The sequence below is a fragment of the Perognathus longimembris genome, chromosome 1, assembly GCF_023159225.1.
Source record: "Perognathus longimembris pacificus isolate PPM17 chromosome 1, ASM2315922v1, whole genome shotgun sequence".
Taxonomy (NCBI): domain Eukaryota; kingdom Metazoa; phylum Chordata; class Mammalia; order Rodentia; family Heteromyidae; genus Perognathus; species Perognathus longimembris.
In genome coordinates this window covers 63,181,741-63,202,388 of record NC_063161.1, presented here as the reverse complement: position 1 = coordinate 63,202,388, position 20,648 = coordinate 63,181,741, and the positions used below count along the sequence as shown (strand labels likewise).

Below are 20,648 nucleotides of genomic sequence, written 5' to 3'. Positions count from 1 at the left end.
GAACAATCCCCAAGCCTCAAATTCAAGCCCAGGACCAACACACACACACACACACACACACACACACACACACACACACACACACTCCTGAAACAAAGAGAAATTTGGAGAAAAAGGAGTGCACATATGTAACAAAATACAAAGCGCAGTAACTGCTGGGCTGAATTCCATTGTTTTACAATGTAATTCTTTTCTGTAAATCAAGGTTTAAATGTAGTTAACTCCAATCCTGTAAAGTTTCATGCTTGAAAGTGTTTCATTAAACAAAACTCACAGGATAAAGAGAAGCTTAACTAAATCTATTATTTGAAATGCTAATGGTTGTGATTTTCACTATACAAAAGGATCATTCTTTTTTTTTTTGGCCAGTCCTGGGCCTTGGACTCAGGGCCTGAGCACTGTCCCTGGCTTCTTCCCGCTCAAGGCTAGCACTCCGCCACTTGAGCCACAGCGCCGCTTCTGGCCGTTTTCTGTATATGTGGTGCTGGGGAATCGAACCTAGGGCCTCGTGTATCCGAGGCAGGCACTCTTGCCACTAGGCTATATCCCCAGCCCCAAAAAAGGATCATTCTTAATCAGCAGTATTCCTGTGGATGATGGGTGAAGTGGGCATTTTTATCATACAAAGATAAACTGAATTTATTCTTTGAAAAAGGACCTGTCTGCCATAGGTTTTCTCAGCCCTTAGTTTCTAACTGGGAAATAAAAGTGGTGTAATTCATCATTCTCGTGGTTTTTAAAAATGTTGCATTAGCTACTCAAGAGGCTGAGATCTGAGGATCAACATTTGAAGCCAGCACAGGCAAAGAAAACCAAGAGACTCTTATCTCCAAGAATCCAGAGAACAGCCACCAGTAGAGGTGTGGCTATCGTGGTATAGAGCCAACCCTGAGAAGAAACAGCTAAGCAAGAGGTAAGGCCTTGAGTTCATACCCCAGCATTAAACCCAAGGCTAGGTATTGCCACTTAGCTTTTTCACTTGAGCTACCACTTGAGCCATACTTCTACTCATGGCTTTTTAGTTGTTAACTAGAAGTTGGAAATTTGTGTCTCAGACAGGCACCAGTGGCTTTATTCCTGTAATCCACGCTACTGAGGAAGCTGAGATCTAGAGGATTGCAGTTTGAAGCCAACCCAGGCAGGAAGTCAGTGAGACTCATCTCAATTCACCAACAAAACAGCTAGAAGTAGAACTATAGTTCAAGCAGCAGAGCACCAGCCTTGAGCAACCAACCTCAGGGACAGCCTCTGGGCCCTGAGATCAAGCCCTAGAACCAGCACCAAATAAATGAATAATTTCACATCACACACACACACACACACACACACACACACACACACACGAATGCATAATCCATATCAGATCCTAACAGTACACTGAAAACTCTCCAATGTTTCCTCATTACACTTTAATGAAACCAAATGCCTTTGGTGGTGCTGGAGGCAGTGTGAGTTTTATGCTGTTACTTTCCCAAAGCTGACCTATTTTTCTCTGTTGAATTCTTCACCCTGGTATGTCTTTTTCCCCACAATCTCTACTCCATCCTTGTAGCCTCAGTTTAAATTTGATGAAAAGGCAAACACTGACTGTCATGTGTTTAGATGCAAGTCCAACCAAGCCTCCAGTATTGGATGCTGCTTGGGTCTTTACCAGATGGCCTCCCATTGGGGAGGAGGCCCACATGGCTTGTTGGGGATCTGTCTCCCCATTTGATTTTTATCCTGGAGCCTGGACTCAGGGCCTGGGCACTGTTGCTGAGCTTTTGTGCTCAAGGCCAACGCTCTAGCACCTTGAGTCACAGCGCCGCTTCCAGTTTTCTGGTTGTTAATTGGCTATAAGGAGTCTCACAGGCTTTCCTGCTTGAGCTGGCTTCAAACCATGATCCTCTTTTCTTACCCTCTAAAGTAATGAGGATTACAGGTGCGAGCCAAAGTGCCCAGCTGTGTTTTCCCTACCTTTTCCGGCTTCCACACTTGCCACTTTCCTCCTAAGCTAGCCAACGCCTAACTCAAACCCCACATTGGTGGTGTCTGCAGTCTGCTATGTCCCCAAAATAATGCACATTGTAGACTGCCACTGGAAAGCTGATCTGACAGTTTAATTATGAGAAAAACCTCATAATGAAGTTGTTTCACTTTAATGTTTAAGAATTTAAATGAATTCTTCAGGGTATCAGAAACTTGTGAACTTCATGATTTTTCTATTAGCTAAAAAAGTATTTGTAAGCTAAATAAAATAGTCATAGAAAAAAATTACCATCTCTGCAAAAGAAACTTAGAGAAGTGACAATAGTGTCCATAAACATTAAAAAAAAATTGATTCACTGTAAAAAGACTTCAATCTTATTCCAAAAAAAATCCAGAGGAAATTATGCACAATAAGCTCATTCACTTACTTTCTTCTCTTTTCTTTCGTGTGTGTGTGTGTGTGTGTGTGTGTGTGTGTGTGTTCTGGTCCTAGGGCTTGAACTCAGTCCCTGAGTTCTATTCCTTAGCTTTTTTGCTCAAGGTTGGTGCGCTACCATTTGAGCCACAACTAGACCTCCAATGTTTTTTGCTGGTTAATTGGAGATGAGTCTCTTGAATTTGTCTTCCTGGGCTGGCTTTGAACCAAAATCCTCAGATCTCAGCTCCCCAAGTAGCTAGGTGTGATCCATTGGCACTTGGTCATTCACTTTCTTGCATTTTTGTTCGTTCTTGTTTGTTTTATTTATTTCTTGTTTTATTTATTTATTTCTATTTTTCTCCTGCTGTCACTGATAAAACACTGACTCTTCAAGTTTCCCTGACCTCTTCCTTCTTCCAAGAGAGCTGCAAGATGTGGAGATTTCATGTTCCTTAATCCACATAAAACCTTCATTGCTTTTTCTTCAAGCTTAATTTCTTCCTCATTTTCTCATGCTTTACAGTGCTCATTTTTGTGTGCCTTCTTCCTGCGTCCATGACATCTAACTAGCAAATACTGTTGTGCATTTATATTTTCTTAAAGTCTTATGCCAAGTCGCAAGAAGAGCACCAAGAAGGCCACCGAGACTCAGACGTTCCAAAATGCAAAAGCAAAGCTTTATTCAGGTGAGCTGCAACTTGGGCCTCGTCCTACCCTCCGATACAGCAGAGGTTAGGAGGAAGCCCCGAGCTGCAATTGCACAGGGCTTATAAAGGCAAAAAAACAAAATTACAGACATCAGGTGTTCAAGCAAGACAAAAAATAAAGTTACAGCAATCAGGTGTTCAAGCAAGCAAGATTAGGACACGGGTACAAATCTGATTGGCTCAGGGCTCCAGGCATTCTGGGGGCGGTTAGAGTTCTTGACCGGCTGGGCCCTAATAAGCTTGTCCTGGGTTTGCTCACAGGGCCTGCTTATTGCAGGTTCATGTGGTAAAGTGGGGCCTGACTTCAAAATGGCTTTAGTCTGGCTCTTTATTTTCCCCCTTTTCTCTTTGGTACCTTGGGAGCCAATCATGGCTCCATTCTGTCCATTTCAGTGGCTTGCATGTCTAGGGGATGATATAGAGATAAGGCATGGGCCAATAGGGCCCAAAGTAGTAACCAAAAACAACTCTGGTCCCTTGGTTTTAAAGGGGGGGGCTGATGGGTGAAGATCATCCATCTTCTGTAGCTTCTTCAGGCTGACTGAGGGACATTGACCTTACCTAGCCAGGAACCTATAGCCTTAGTCTACTTTACCAAGGAACTGCAGATTACTTCAAACTGGAAATTAACTTTCAGCTATATAGACTTACCATTAGTTGTATAGTGTTTAAGATCCAAATGTCAGCAACAAAATAATACATAAACTTTTCAGCTGCACTCTAAGGGTCGGGTGGCTATACCCGTATTCCTGAGCAAGCCCAAAACTACCAATGCCTTCTTGCATGGGACTTTACAGGACTCCTGCTCATTCAGGTTTGGGTTCGAGTGATCTGGCACATCCCAGTTGCCTGTGGCCAGATCACATAAGTCTCTAAGACTGGCCACCAGGTTCCTAAAGGGGCTTCCTTAGTTGCTAAAATAAGGGGGTCACCCCACTTTGGAGTGAGCTGCCAAAATAGCATCAACATTAGCCAGGGTAGCAAGGAAAGAAGGCAAAAAGAAAATTATAACAATATTCAGTCTTTCTTTTCTTGAGGTGAAGACAAAGTGGCTGAGTCTGGTGCTTGGAGACCTCCCATGTTCCACCACAGTAGTTGTTGTCCAGGGCAAAGGGGTCAGCTGGCCTGGTGTGGGAGCAATGGACCCAAGTGGTGATGCTGTCTACCTTGTTGGTGGTGGGAGTAGTCAGTAGCACCACGTAGGGTCCCTTCCACCGTGGTTCTAAGGATTTGGGATTATGCCTCCAGACTAACACCCAGTCCCCTGGTCTGATTCAATGGGCGTAGGGACAGAAGCGGAATCATATAATGCCTTAAGGTGGGGCCACATACTCTTGTGCAAGAGCTGCAAATAATCAAGTTTACACAAAAATTTAATATCATCCAAATCAGCAAGCAATTCAGTCTGAAGGCTAGGGATAATGGGCGGGGGGTACCCATACATTATTTCAAAAGGAGTAAAGCCAAGCTGATAGGGAGAATTTCTTACTCTAAGCAGAGCAAAAGGAAGGAGTGACACCCAGTCTGCGCCAGTCTCTAAGGCCAATTTAGTTAAGGTCTCTTTTAGAGTCCGATTCATTCTCTCTACCTGTCCTAAACTCGGGTCTATAAGCACAATGCAATTTCCAATCCATCCCCAGTGCAGCGGCTATTCCCTGACTTACTTTTGAGGGGAAGGCCTGTCCGTTGTCCAACCCAATGGTAGATGGGAAGCCATACCTGGATAGGATTTCTTCCAGGATCTTCTTAGCCACTACATTCACAGTCTCATGCTTTGTTGGATATGCTTCAACCCATCCTGAAAAGGTGTCTACAAAATCTAGCAAATATTTCTATCCAAATTTTCCAGGTTTAATTTCTGTGAAATCTACTTCCCAATACATGCCTGGCCTATCCCCATGGAGGCAAGCTCCTTTAGTAATTGGTTGATTGTAAGGCCTGTCAACTCACCAACGCCCCCAATTTTTAACAGTATCTTCAATAAGTTGATCTCCTTGTCTAATTTTCACTTTGGAGTGTCGGAGCAAGTCCTGCATTCTTCAGGTTCCCATGTGAGAAGCTTGATGGATTCTCTTAAAGATCCCCTTACCCAACCCTTGTGGCAAGATAAGTTTTCCTTCACAAGTTATCCACCAGTCATTGTTTCCTTCTCTGTCTGGGGGTTTGTGGGCCATGGGAATTTTCTTTATCTACTCCAAGTCTTCTTGGGAATACTGGGGCACAGGAGGCAAAGCTTGTGGCCCTGGGTCTATTAGAGTCAATACTTCTGCTCTGGGCTGGAGGGCTGCTTCCTTGGCTGCCTGGTCAGCCAGATTATTCCCTCTAGTCACTGAATCAACCTCCTTTTGATGACCCGGACAGTGCATAATGGCAATTTTTGCTGGTTCCCATAGGGCCGGGATGAGGCTTAAAATCTCCTGCTTGTTTTTAATGGCCTTTCCTTTGGCTGTCAGTAGCCCCCTCTCTTGGCGTTCATGTCAGGTAGGCCTAAGGCAGGGGCTTCCAGAAGGCTTTTCTTGATTGCCTCAAAGGCTTTTTGCATCTGCTCAGTCCAATGAAACTCTGGGAGGTTTTTGGTGGCTTCATATAGAGGCTTGGCCATCTCAGCAAACCCAGGTTTCCACAGCCAGCAAAAGCCTGCTGTTCCCAGGAACTCTGACTTTGAAGGGTTAAATGAAAAGTGCTCTGTTCTGAGGTGTTAACCCCTTTGTTGTCTACATCAAAATCTAAATGACCCTGAGCATGCTTAAGTTTCAGGAACTGGTTTGTTTGTGCTAAAGCTGTTAAGCTGCAAATTCTTTAACAACCTTAAAGCCAGACTCCCTACAGCACTTGTAAATTCCTAGAACAAAGCTATCTACAAGTTAAAGAAGCTACTGTGTGCTGTGCCTGGCCTTGGGAAGGACTGCACAAAGTACAAGATAAAAGGACAGCTAGGAAACTCCTTTGATAACCTTTGACCGTCCTAGAATGCCCCTAGCCCTGAGCCAATCAGCCTTCGGTCCATACCCAAATTCTGCCCAAACACCTGCTTGCTGTAAATTTCGTAGTTTTTGCCTTTATAAGCCCTGTAAAAATCCAGCTCAGGGCTTCCTCCCTATCTCCGCTGCGTCGGTGTAAGGGACTAGGCCCGAGTTGCAACTCGCCTGATTAAAGCCTTGCTTTTGCATTTCGGAACGTCTGGCTCTTGGTGGTCTTCTTGGTGGGTTTCTCTCAACTTGGGCATTACAACTTGTCTGGCTGACTTAGGCACAGGGATTTTTAGCATAGTCTCTTTACATGCATCCAATAGCCAATGCTTGCCCTCTTAATATGAAGCCCAGATAGGTGACTTCAGTTTTACAAATTTGTGCCTTTTAACATTCTAGTTTGTAAAAGCTCTTTCCTGACTGGCTGGGGAACTGATTTCTGATGACCTAAAAAAAATGCCTCTCAGGTCTACAAGCTTTCTTTACTGAAAGGTGTACCAGCTTAAAATTCTCACTGAGAGTCAGGGCTTTGAGTACATGCGGGAGCGGGGGGGATTTTAAACTATCCTCCCATTTGACAAACTTACCCTTACTACCCTCTACCACAGATGACTGGCAAGTTCCTGCCCAGTAGACAGACATGGACTTGGGGCTGACTCGTCCATGTCCTGGGCTGCCAGCGCTGGCAAGTTGACTGGGCAGGACCCTCCAGAGTGGAGGGCACAGGTGAAACATTTTCCTCAGTCTTCCTCCTGTAGAGTTAACTGGGGTGAGGAGTATGGAGGGGGAAACATTTCCTCCTCCGTGCTTCCTCCCTGGAGGACAGGTGGGTACAATTTCTTCTCTTCCCTCTTGGTTTCTCTCTTGTCACCCCGTGTCTTTTGAGTGAATATTGGGGTAGGGGAAGGAGTGGAGGAGGGAGTCGGTAAGAAAGGCCATACCTAAGCTGGAGCGTCCCTGTCAATGAGTTCCCTCCAGGTGTCTATAAAGGAACCTGGTCTGGATAGCCCGAACAAGGGGCGTCGATTAGGCACTGTAAAGTCCTGATCTTAACTATGTCAAAGCTCCCCTCAGGTGGCCAATTAGCTCCCTCAAGGGTGGGCCATTCTGACTTGCACAGGGTGAGCCATTTTTCCTTCTTAAGGGCCACACCTTGGTTCTGAGCTATCTCCTTGACCTCCCTCCAGTGAGCTAGGATCAAGTCTAGGGGGCTAGATGGAGGTCCCCAAGATAGAACGTTATCCATAGCTCTGATCAGATGTTCAGTCCAAAAGGCTACAAAAAACAAAACAATTAATACAAAAGGAGGAAAACACACAGGCCTGAGAAAAAGAAAAGCTATGAGTTGGAGATCTCCCAAGTTGGCCCACAACCTCCTGCAAGGGTGCAGAAGGAGTGGACCCAAGTTCAAGGTGGGGTCCCAGGGGTCACCCTTCAAGGGTGGAGAGTCTGGGGCATTCCCCAGTGTCTGCTTCGACAACCCCTTCAAGAAATATGAGTCAGAACGGCCGTCCTCAAATAGGAAGCAAAGCAGACAAACAGACAGACAAATTACAGGACAAGACAAATGAACAGCGCTGTTTTCTTACCTTCGGAGTCTGGGGTCTTGGGGGTCTCTGGGGCTATCCTGGACAAAACCCCAACTGTTATGCCAAGTTACGAGAAGACCACCAAGAAGGCCACCGAGACTCAGACATTCCAAAATGCAAAAGCAAAGCTTTATTCAGGCGAGCTGCAACTCGGGCCTCGTCCTACCCACTGACACAGCAGAGGTTAGGAGGAAGCCCTGAGCTGCGATTGCACAGGGCTTATAAAGGCAAAAAACAAACTTACAGCCATCAGGTGTTCAAGCAAGACATAAAACAAAGTTACAGCAATCAGGTTGTTCAAGGAAGCAAGATTAGGACACGGGTACAAATCTGATTGGCTCAGGGCTCGAGGCATTCTGGGGGCGGTTAGAGTTAAGCATTCCCAGGCGGTTAGAGTTCTTGACCAGCTGGGCCCTAATAAGCTTGTCTTGGGTTTGCTCACAGGGCCTGCTTATTGCAGGTTCGCGTGGTAAAGTGGGGCCTGACTTCAAAATGGCTTTAGTCTGGCTCTTCAAAAGTTCCTTTCACATTATTATCTCTCTTCCCACCTGACCACAGCCATGCTACTTTCCATTGTTCAGCCTTCTTTGTGGCTTAAGTAATCCCCGTCCAATATTTCTCTGTCTGGATTTTTTCATGTCAATATTTATGTGATGATCATGGAAAGCAAGCCCAGTTTCCAATCAATTGTCCAACTTGAGCTGTAATGGACAATATAAATAAATGATGAAAACACAGAGTTGTATTCACTTCACTGCTCTTATGGACTTTTGAGTGGTTTTAGAGTTAGTTTACTTAAGCAAATATTTCTTGACAAAGGGGCCAGTCAGACTTGACAATTTATTGTTCTCTTTGGTTTTCTATTAATTTTTCAATCTCCCACAATACCCAAGCAGTGCTTTGCACCAATTGTTTACATTGAGAAGAAACACATTGCTCTGTTCATATCCAGCCACTTTCATTGCTGCACTTGAACCATGCCTCCAGCCTGACTATTAGCTGATTAATGGGAGATCCAGTCTTGCTAACTTTTCTGCCTGGGTTGGTTTCGAATTTTAATCGTGTAGATCTCAGCTTTCTTGGATTTTGTTTGTGGCAGAAATGGTGTTTGAATTCAGGACCTAATACTGTCCCTTAGCTTTTTCTCTCAAGACTAGAGCTCTAAGACTGAACCGCACCTCCACTTCTGGCTTTTGGGTGGCTAAACTGGAGCTAAGAGTACCATGGAATTTCCTGCCAGGGCTGGTTTCTAACCTTGATCTTCAGATCTCAGCCTCCTGAATAGCTTCTGTCTTTAACATTTTTATTTTCCTGGGGGATGTAAGGTAATTTGTCTTGGAGAGTTTAATTTGTATGTCCTTTGAGTCAGTATTAAAACTATCATTTTTTTTGCCATTCTAATATCTTCTTTTGTGAAGAGTTTTGTTAAACTCTTCTGGATATAATTCCTACACACACACACACACACACACACACACACACACACACACACACACACACGTGACAATTTCTCCCGGTCTAGATTTCCATTTTACTCTCTTAGTTTTGTCTTTTGATTAAGAAAACTTGCTAATTTTAATGTACTTTAATACACTGCTTTTTTTTAATGTTATAGAATTACTTTCAAAAGTATGGTTACAGGGCTGGGGATATAGCCTAGTGGCAAGAGTGCCTGCCTCGGATACACGAGGCCCTAGGTTCGATTCCCCAGCACCACATATACAGAAAACGGCCAGAAGCGGCGCTGTGGCTCAAGTGGCAGAGTGCTAGCCTTGAGCGGGAAGAAGCCAGGGACAGTGCTCAGGCCCTGAGTCCAAGGCCCAGGACTGGCCAAAAAAAAAAACAAAAAACCAAAAGTATGGTTACAATAGACACAGAATAAATACAATACCTTAAGCATGAATGTTTTGAATAAGTGACTGTAGAATCACCTGTGCAAAATTTTATTTTTTAATAAAAAGACCAAACAAATACACTTAAGCTGGGTGCTGGTGGTCCACGCTTGTTATCCTAGCTCCCCAGGAGGCTAAGATTTGAGGATTACAGTTTGAAGCCAGCTTGGGGAAAAAAAGTCCAGGAGACTCTTCCCTCCAACTCAACAAAGCAGAGCTGTGTTCACATGGCAGAGTACAGCCTTGAGCAAAAAGAAAACAAACAAACAACAACAAAAAACTAATGGCAAGGGACCAGGCCCTGAGTTTAAGCCCCAGTATTGGCATAAGAACAAATGGACCACATTTGTAAAATTTTACATGTAAGGGAGAAGATATAAATGGTATAAATGTTTACTCCAAATTACATATCCTGGTTGAACTGGAAGCAATATTAACAAAATAAATCTGTAAGATATCTATTTAGAAATAAATATTGCTATATGCTATTTTTATTTTGGACACCTTGAATCTAAGGTATTTGTTTTTGAAACATCTAAATGGAAATTTCCAATAGGCCAAAGATGTTAAGAAGAGGCTGAGAACCAAAACTATAATAGTGGTTGAAATTAGTGAAGAGGAGACAACAGATAAAAGAACATGATGGGGGGCGGGAAGGGGGAAGCCTTAACATCTACTAGTGGTATAAAGGTGCTATTGCAAGCCTATATCTCAAACACACTTGTTACAAATGACCTCATCCATCCCCTAGTATTTGAGGCGTTTGATACTGATCTGTGCTGTTTACTTCACCCTGCATTCCTCCAGTGAATTTTGCCATTCTGATGTTACTAGACAGACTCTTTCAGCCACTGTAAACCAAACATTGGAGCCAATAATTAACCACTTTTTCATTGCTTTTGTTTGTTTGGTTTTGTTTTTTGGTGCCAATCCTGGGGCTTCAGGGCCTGGGCACTATTCCTAAATTTGTTTTGCTCAAGGCTAGTGCTCTACCATTTTGGGCCACAGCCCCACTTCCATCTGTTTTTGTGCTTAATTGGAGATAAGAGTCTCACAAACTTCCTTGCCCAAACTAGATTCAAACCATGATCCTCAGGTCTCAGCCTCTTGAGTAGCTAGAATTACAGGTATGAGCCCTCAGCCCCCAGCAGAATGGCAGTCTTTTGAGAATTCTTGCCTTGGCAAAGTGATAGTTCAATTCTTCAAGCCTATTTTAACTTTTTAGCACATCTTTGAATGCTAAGCAAGCCAAACATTGAATTTTCAGATATAATATCTCAAATGACTCAAAACTTATAGGATGGAATGTGACTTGGATATACATTTTTTCATTTTACTGAAATTGAATTTAGACATAAATGCTTTCTTTGTGCCCTATCATGAAATAGAAAACTTGACATAGTGAGTGCCTGACATTAACTATGACTTTAGGAAATATTTTCTTGTCAGACTTTATTGATGTATTAGTAAGAAACACCCAGGAGGAAATATTGGTGTACATAACTCAAGCTTGTGGTGAACCCAACAGGAAATAATTGAAGTATAAATCATAGCAATGATGAAAAAATAATAACTCCATGAGCATGTCCATCCATGTTTAATTTTTCAGTGTTTGAGACAGAGCCTTGAAACTATAATGGATTGGTGGGAATTAAGAGTTTTCTAACAATTTATGAAAGCATCATTTCCTTCCAAAAGGAAGTATTAAATTGTAGGTTGTATCATATTATGTTTATGCCATGTAAATATTACATTTTGATGAAGGTCATTCAAAGCACAAGACAAACCTGTGCTCATAGCTCACACCTAATTCTAGTTACTCATGAGGCTGAGGTCTGAGGATCATGGTTCAAACCCCACCCAAGCAGGAAAGTCTGAGAGACTCTTATCTCCAACTAAACAGCAAAAAGCTGGAAGTGGAGGTTTGGCTCAAGTTGTAGAGCACAGCTCTGAGTGAAAAAGGAAGATAAAGATAATGCCCAGACCCTGAGTTCAAGCCCTAGTAAGAGTGAGCACACACACGTGCGCGCACACACACACATACACACACACACACAGAGTGGAAGGGACCTAGAGATGGTTGTTATGGAATAGTAACTAGAAATTACTGGGTTAAGAGAACTACATGGGATTTTCAGCTCTGTGCCTATCTCATTGTTTGATTTTAGGCCATGCAGTCGCTTTATCTCTTGAATTCATTTGGTTCCTCTGGTACATAAGGAGTTGCAACACCTGAGATCTCTTCCATCACTCAGCTGCTATGAAGCCTTAAGCTGAAATAAGGGACGGGAACACATTTTGAAAGATATAAGAGAAAGGCATAATGCTGATGGGGCTTCACTGCAAGAACAGTGCCAGCATGGCCTGGATGCTAGTACCATGGTTTAAAGTCAGGGCCTAGCATTAGTGTGACCTGCTTGCTCAGCTGGTGCTCTACCACTAGACCCATGCACCCAGACCAGCTTTTACTAGTTATTTTGGAGATGTAATATCACATACTTTTTCCTGCCTGAACTGGTCTTGAATCAGAATCCTATAGATCTCAGCCTTCCTGAAAGCTAGAATCAAAGAAGCCCCAGTCATCCTCACAGACTCGCTTTCCTCATCTGGTTTTTCCATCCCATAAAGAATCAGGAGCTTCACCTCTGGACAGATCAACACGCCAAAAACTGAACAAAGAAACCACAGAACTAAACAACTGCATAGACCAAATAGACTTAACCGACATCTACAGAATATTCCACCCAGCAACGAGAGAATACACATTCTTTTTGGCAGCACATGGAACATTCTCCAAAATAGATCACATCTTAGGGCACAAAGAAAATCTGTACAATTTCAGAAGTATCAAAACCATTCCCTGCATTCTCTCAGACCACAATGGAATCAAATTAGATCTCAACTCAAACAGCCACCACAGAAAATGCTACAATTCATGGAGACTAAACAACACACTGCTGAACCATCAGAGGGTCATTGAAGAAATTAAAACAGAAATTCAAATGTTTATGGAATTCAACCATGTTGAGGACACAAAGTACCAGCTCCTTTGGGACACAGCAAAGGCAGTACTCAGAGGAAAATTTATATCTCTGAGTGCATACATCAACAAACTGGAGAAACAGCAACTCAATAATTTAAGGAAGCACCTTAATTTCCTTGAGAGAGAACAACAAGCCAAAACACAAGTCAATAGACGGAAGCAAATAATTAAAATCAAATCAGAATTAAATCAATTAGAGATGCAAAAAACCATCGAAAAAATCAACAAAACAAAGAGTTGGTTCTTTGAAAAAAATCAACAAGATAGACAGACCCCTGGCAAACCTGACCAAAAACCGAAGGCAGCACACTCAAATAAACAAGATAAGAGATGAAACAGGTAACATCACCCCAGAAATAACCGAAATTCAGAAAATAATAAGGGACTATTTTGCAAACCTTTATGCCAACAAATTCGCGAACTTGGAAGAAATAGATGATTTCCTAGAAAAAATTCATATCCCCAAACTCAACCATGAAGATTTAAACCTTCTAAACAGACCCATATCCAGTATTGAAATAGAAACGGCAATAAATAATATCCCATCCAAGAAAAGCCCAGGTCCAGACGGATTCACTGCAGAATTCTACAAGGCCTTCAAAACAGAACTCACACCAATATTTCTCAAACTCTTCAATGAAATTGAAAGAGAACATTCACTTCCAGATTCAGTATAACCCTCAGCCAGTATAACCCTCATCCCAAAACCAGGCCGGGACTCATCACAGAAAGAGGACTATAGACCAATCTCCCTGATGAACATAGACGCAAAAATTCTCAACAAAATTCTGGCCAATCGACTTCAACAGGTCATCAAAAAAACCATACACCACGATCAAACTGGATTCATCCCAGGGATGCAAAGTTGGTTTAATATACGCAAGTCAATTAATGTAATCCACCACATCAACTGGAGCAAGCTAAAGAACCACATTTTTATCTCTGGATGCAGAAAAAGCGTTTGATAAAATCCAGCACCCATTTAAGCTAAAAGCCCTGGAAAAACTGGGATTCCAGGGAACATTCCTGAATATAATCAAGGCAGTTTATGACAAACCAATAGCAAACATAACTCTAACTGGTGGAAAACTAAAGCCATTCTCTTTAAAATCAGGAACAAGACAGGGATGTCCACTCTCTCCCCTGCTCTTCAACACAGTACTAGAATTCCTAGCCAGAGCAATCAGGCAAGAAGAAAATATAAAGGGGATCCAAGTAGGAAAAGATGAAGTTAAACTTTCCCTCTTCGCAGATGACATGATCCTATACCTAAAGAATCCCATAGACTCTACCTTCAAGCTACTAGAGCTGATCCAAAACTTAGGCAAAGTTGCAGGATATAAAATAAAACTTCAAAAATCAATGGCCTTTCTCTATGCTAACAACCCGAAGACCGAGGCTGAAATCAGGAAAGCAACTCCCTTTGCAATAGCCCCCCAAAACATAAAATACTGAGGAATAACCTTAACCAAAGAAGTGAAAGACCTCTTTGAGGAGAACTTTAAAACCTTGAAAAACAAAATTAAATCAGAACTAAGGAAATGGAAAAACCTCCCATGCTCCTGGATTGGGAGGATTAATATATCAAAATGGCAATATTGCCAAAGGCTATCTACAAATTCAATGCAATACCCATTAATATCCCAACACCATTTTTAATGAAATAGAGGAAGCAATCCAGAAATTCATATGGAACAATAAAAGACCTAGAATAGCAAAAACAATCCTAAGCAGAAAGAACAGTGCTGGAGGAATTACAATACCCAACTTCAAGCTGTATTATAAAGCTATAGTAATAAAAACAGCTTGGTATTGGCAACGGAACAGGCCTGAAGACCAATGGAACAGAAATGAAGACCTGGAAATGAACCCACAGAACTACGCATACTTAATCTTTGATAAAGGATCTAAAACAATAGTTTGGAAGAAAGATAGCCTCTTTAACAAATTGTGCTGGAAAAACTGGCTCAACACACGCAACAAACTAAAACTAGATCCTTATACATCACCCTGCACCAAAATCAATTCCAAATGGATTAAAGACCTCGAAATCAAAACAGATACCCTGAAAACACTAAAGGAAGGAGAAGGAGAAACTCTTGGGCTCCTTGGCGCAGGATGGAACTTCCTTAACAAAGACCCAGAACGGCTACAAATCAAAGAAAGGTTGGACAAATGGGACTGCATCAAACTTCAGAGCTTCTGCACGGCAAAGGACATAGCTCACAAGATAAACAGAAAGCCCATAGACTGGGAGAAGATCTTTACCGGCCATTCAACGGACAAAGGCCTCATATCTAAAATATATGCAGAACTAAAAAAATTACCTTCTTCCAAAACAAAACTGCAAAGAACCAATAGCCCCCTCATCAAGTGGGCTAAAGACTTACAAAGAGACTTCTCTGATGAGGAATTGAGAATGGCCAAGAGACATATGAAAAAATGCTCTACATCACTGGCCATAAAAGAAATGCAAATCAAAACAACATTGAGATTCCATCTCACCCCAGTAAGAATGTCATATATCAAGAAAACTAACAATAACAATTGTTGGAGGGGATGTGGCCAAAAGGGAACCCTACTTCACTGTTGGTGGGAATGTAAACTGGTTCAGCCACTATGGCAAGCAGTATGGAGATTCCTCAGAAGGCTAAATATAGAACTCCCCTATGACCCAGCAGCCCCACTTTTGGGTCCAAAAGACCACAAACAAAATCACAGTAATGCCATCAGCACAACAATGTTCATCGCAGCACAATTTGTCATAGCAAGAGTCTGGAACCAACCCAGATGCCCCTTAGTAGATGAACAGTTCAGGAAAATGTGGTACATATACACAATGGAATTTTATGCCTCTATCAGAAAGAATGACATTGTCCCATTTGTAAGGAAATGGAAAGACTTGGAAAAAATTATACTAAGTGAAGTGAGCCAGACCCAAAGAAACATGGACTCTATGGTCTCCCTTATTGGGAATAATTAGTACAGGTTTAGGCAGTCATAGCAGAGCACCACAAGGCCCAATAGCTATACCCTTATGAACACATACGATGATGCTAAGTGAAATGAACTCCATGTTATGGAGACAATTGTTATATCACAGTTGTAACTACTTTTACCATCCCAGGTGTATCTGTAGCTTCTATTATTGATGAGGTTCTTGTATCACCTTCCTGTGGTTGTACCTACACTATCTCTGCAATCTTATCTGAGTGTATTGGAAACTGTGTATACTGGTATTGGAACTAGGAAATTGAAAGGGAATACCAAAATTGAGAGACACAGGGTAAAAAAAGAGAAACAACTACAAAGGCAATACTTGCAAAACTGTTTGGTGTAAGTGAACTGAACACCTCAGGGGGGAAAAGGGTAAGGGGGAGGGGGGAACGGGGTATAAGGGACAATGTAAAAAACAGTACAAGAAATGTATCCAATGCCTAACGTATGAAACTGTTACCTCTCTGTACATCAGTTTGATAATAAAAATTTGAAGAAAAAAAAAAGAATCAGGAGCTTGTGGTTCATGCCAGTACTCGTAGTTATTCAGGAGGCTGAGATGTGCATGCATGTACTTTCTCTCTCTCTCTCTCTCTCTCACACACACACACACACACACACACAACCTGCATATAAATACATCCCTGTGCCTCTGATTCTCCCACTCTTCTAATACAATTTGCCATTTATGCAGTCTGTGTGGTTTTGTCATGTGGTTCCATTTTATAGCAAGCAGAGGACATGCTGCCTGACTCACTGCAAAGGTCACACCCTCCTGAGGAGGAAATTAAATCCTATATAGAAATTTTAATTTTAAAGTAAATGGGGATGCGGGGCACTGTGCTGACCCTCAGCAGTAATCTCACGGCTCTGTCTGCTTGCTTTCTGCTGGCATTTGATGTCTTTAATATCCCAAAGAAGTCATTACATAAAAGTGCTTTTAAAGAAACTTGTTGAATTCAATTAAACTGAAGAAAGAAATTTGACTGTTCTGATTTGGCTTCTCTTTGGCTTTCATTTCAAACTGACAGGAGGAAGAAAGGAGCAGAGTTTTTTAAATTAAGTAATAAACAGATGGGGAGAAGACAGAAGCTATGATTCCCGGGTATCCAGCCATCCATCCATGCAGCCCACATGGCTGAGCTCCTGCTAGGCGCTGCCAGGCTCCACACCCTGGGGACAGGATAACTTGAAAGGTTAAGTTCATGCTGGCTCAATGCCTGTCTGGGAATCATTCATCGATTCAGTTGCCCCAAACATTACCTCCTGCACAAACTATTGCTTTCCCTACCTCCTCGCCCTCTTTCTACACAGCTGTCCTTCAGAACTATGCAAAATATAAGCCAACTAGTTCTATAAAATGAAAAAAACAAAACAAAAAAAAAACATGATCACCTACCTGGACACCAGTGGCTCAGGCCTGTCATCCTAACTACTCAGGAGGCTGAGATCTGAGGATCAGGTTTCAAACCCATCCAGGGCAGGAAAGTCCTTGAGACTCTTATCTCCAATTAACTACTCAGAAAAAGGCAGATACAAACTTTTATATCATGGCACTATTTTATTATGCATTTCTTATATTATTTCATTATTTTTATTATTTTTTGTTTGCTGCATTATTGTCAGAGAGTCATTAGCTAATAAAAAATGAAGCCAAAAAGGACAATTGGGGGGGGGGTGGTGATAATTGAAGATAGGAGATAGATACAAAGATCTCTGATTTCTCCTCCTCCCTTTCTTGGGAATTACTACACTTTAGAGACTGTTCCAGTAATAAAATACTCTGTGCCTTAGAAATACTGTTTTATTGTGAAAAGTAATGAAAAAAAAAAGAGCAAGTGTTCTTTTCCTACCACATCCAAAAGAGGACTACAATATAAGGGTTGATGTCCTTGATTTATTTCAAATACTAAGTCAGAGCCGGGCACTAGTGGCTCATATCTGTAATCCTAGCTACTCAAGAGGCTAAGATCTGAGGATCACGGTTCAAAGTCAGCCCAGGCAGAAAAGTCTGTGAGCCTCTTATTTCCAATAAACTACTGAAAAAAAAAAAAAAAAAAAAAAGAAAAGCCAGATGTGGCACTGTAGCTCAAGTGGTAGAGTACTGGCCTTGAACAAAATAATCTCAAAGACAGTGCCCAGGCCCTGAGTTCAAGTCTCAGGACTGGCAAACAAAACAAATACTAAGTTGGGTATTCAACATTCGAGATCATTCTCTGCCAACTTTGAAAGTTAGGATGATCTAGTTTATCCCATGTAACTCTGTACGTGCTGGTCTTTGGGCCTGAACTCAGGGCCTGGGCACTGTCCCTGAGCTTTTTCACTCAAGGCTAGCACTCTGCCACTTGAGCCACACCTTCACTTCTGGCTTTTTTGGGGGAATGGAAGTCAAATAGAGATAAGAGTGTCATGAGCTTGCCTGCCTGGGCTGGCTTTGAACCCCGGCCCTCAGATCTCAGCCTCCTGAGTGAGAAACTAGGATTACAGGTGTGAGCCACCAGTGCCCAATTTCATGTAACTTTTTAATAGCCCCAAATATACTGCTAGAACAATAAATTAAAAACCATGCTCTATTCTTTGAAGAAAAATAGTTCGGTACTATTCACCTTTTTATCCATTTTTAAATTAGCTTCTAAGAGTTGCAGGATGCGGTTTTAATTTGGTCCATCTAATTATGAGCACAATGCATCTTGATCAGTATCGCCATTTCCATCATTCTCCCCATCTCTCCCAGTCTCACCTGCTTCTTCACGTTCTCTACTTCTATTTTTCACATATGCACTTTGAGTCACAGCTCCATTTCTGACTATTTGGTGGTTACTTGGAGATAAGAGTCTTGTGGACTTTCCTGCCTAGGCTAGCTTTGAACCTCAATTCTCAGCTCTCAGCCTCCTGAGTAGCGAGGATTACAGGCATGAGCCACCAGCACGTGGCTGTATGTGTTGGTGAGACAGCAAGAGACAGGGTCTCAAATTCATGATCCTTTTGCCTGGGCCTCAGGAGTGCTGGGATCCCAGTTGTACACTACCATGCCCAACAGTTGCAGATAATAGAACCTGGAGGAACTAACAGCATCTTGGCCACTTGACTACAACTAGGGAGAGGAATGCCTCTTTCTTTGGGATTTCTTACTAACATGTTTAATTTGAGCGTTAGACCCCAGGAAGCAGCAGGATCAGCAAAAAAGAGAATGAGGTCTGTAGTCACATAATCAAGATCTCCTGGAGGGAAACTTACTAAGTTTCTGCTCAGGTTCTCAGTTCTGTCATCTGGTAAATTAGAACTTACAAACACTGAGTGAGGATTTAATGAGACAACATGTAGCCAGTTTTTGGGCCTTTGTTGTTGTTTCTTACTGTCAATCTCTTCCCCTGACTTAATAGAAGGGATGGGCATAGTTTTTCCTGCCAGTGGCCATTGGTATATTTATAACATAACTTCCAGGCCATAGAAAATTATTAATATAGGCAGAGGGCCATGGGCAGCCAACAAGAAGGATAAAGATGTGTGGCCAGGTGCAGGTGGCTCAATCCTGTCATCTGAGCCACTCAGGAAGATGAGATTTGAGGACTGTGGTTCAAAGCCAGACTGGACAGCAAAGTATATGAGACTCTTAGCTTCAATGGAGTACCAAAAAAAGCTAGAAATGGAATTGTGGCTCAAGTGGTAGAGCCCTAGCCTTGGGAAGAAAAGCTCAGGGACAGCTTCCAAGCCCTGAGTTCAAGCCCCATGACAGACAAAAAGGAAAAGAAACAGGAAACTCGCTTACCTGGCTTATTATTCTCCATCTACAGTCCTGAAAAGGAAACACATTAACTGAATGGAGGACAGTTTTCAGCCCACAGATATCAGGCAGGAAATTGTTGCCTTTCTCTTCCCCAAGGGAGAAGGAACACATTGTGCGGTTCAGCTCATACAGCAAGTAATCATTCATCTCGTGAGAAAATATATAAACATTATTGTATTGTTTGGAGCTCATTCCTTAAAGCATGTCCTTTAATATCTACATTCCCTTTGACTTTCCCAAAATCTTAGGGAGGGAAGGGATCTGGGAAGGAAGTCCACTCTAGAGAAATTTTTCCTTTTTCCCTTTTTTTTGTCATCCCAGCCTAAACCCCCAGCCTACTGAATGTGGGTAACTCTGGCCAGGGCTGGCCTTCCCTGCTTAGGTAATCATCACTGGTGAGTTTACACACACACACACACACACACACACACACACACACACACACACACACACCTACAGTGTGTTTTCCTAATCTCCTAGGCATCTCTTGAGCCAATCAAGTTGACTACCAAGATCAGCTTTCAGAACAAAAGCGTGGCCATTTAGTTTGCAAAACATCTCTTTTGTCACTACTCAGGAAGCTGAGATCTGAGATCTGAGGATCCAGGCTGAAAGTCAGCCAGGCAGATGAATCCCAAAGACCTTATTGCCAATAACCACCAAAAACAAACAAACAAACAAAAAAAGGAAGTGAAGCTGTAGATTAAGTGGTAGAGCACCAACCTTGAGTGGAAAAGCTAAGGGAGAGATTCCTGGGCCTGAGTTCAAGGCACACAATACTGGAACACATATGTGTCCCTCACACACACATGCACACACGCAATCTCTTCTGAATGTGACTTCTGGCATTCTCAAGGATTATCTTCCACCAAGTACTAACCAGGACCAACTCTGGTTTCCAAGATCAAACAAGGTAAGGCACTTCAGGATGATATGGCTATAGGCCTAGCCCTCATTTCTCTAGAGACTCCCATTCTGGATCTCCAATGTCTTCAGCTAAACACTTTCCTCAGACTGGTATTTGCTTTGTCATCTTTTTTTCTAGTATCTCCAGAATGATACCTAGTATTCAGAGGACTTTTTTGTTTTATTTTGTTTTTTACCTTTTTTGGGAGGGCTATGGTTGGGACGAAAGCAATTGCTCCTTGACTAGATGAAATAGCCAGAGAAGTAAATGCAGCCAATGTGTTTACTTGCATAGCCCTTTCAGCCTTGCTAATAGCAAGAACTCTCAGAACAAGGAGATCAAATGTTTTCCGCAGCTCAAATGAAAGAAAG

General features: G+C 42.3%; 1 long non-coding RNA gene across 1 annotated transcript in view; it reads right to left on the bottom strand.

The window, feature by feature from the left end:
• Positions 1–891: 891 nt before the first annotated feature.
• LOC125366094 overlaps positions 892–20,648 on the bottom strand; it is a 33,374-nt gene continuing 13,617 nt past the window's right edge. Inside the window, exons 2-4 of the long non-coding RNA XR_007213782.1 lie at positions 15,636–15,642; positions 6,120–6,124; positions 892–902 (exon numbers count right to left, since the gene is read on the bottom strand). This is a non-coding gene — a long non-coding RNA (uncharacterized LOC125366094). The remainder of the gene's footprint in view (positions 903–6,119; positions 6,125–15,635; positions 15,643–20,648) is intronic.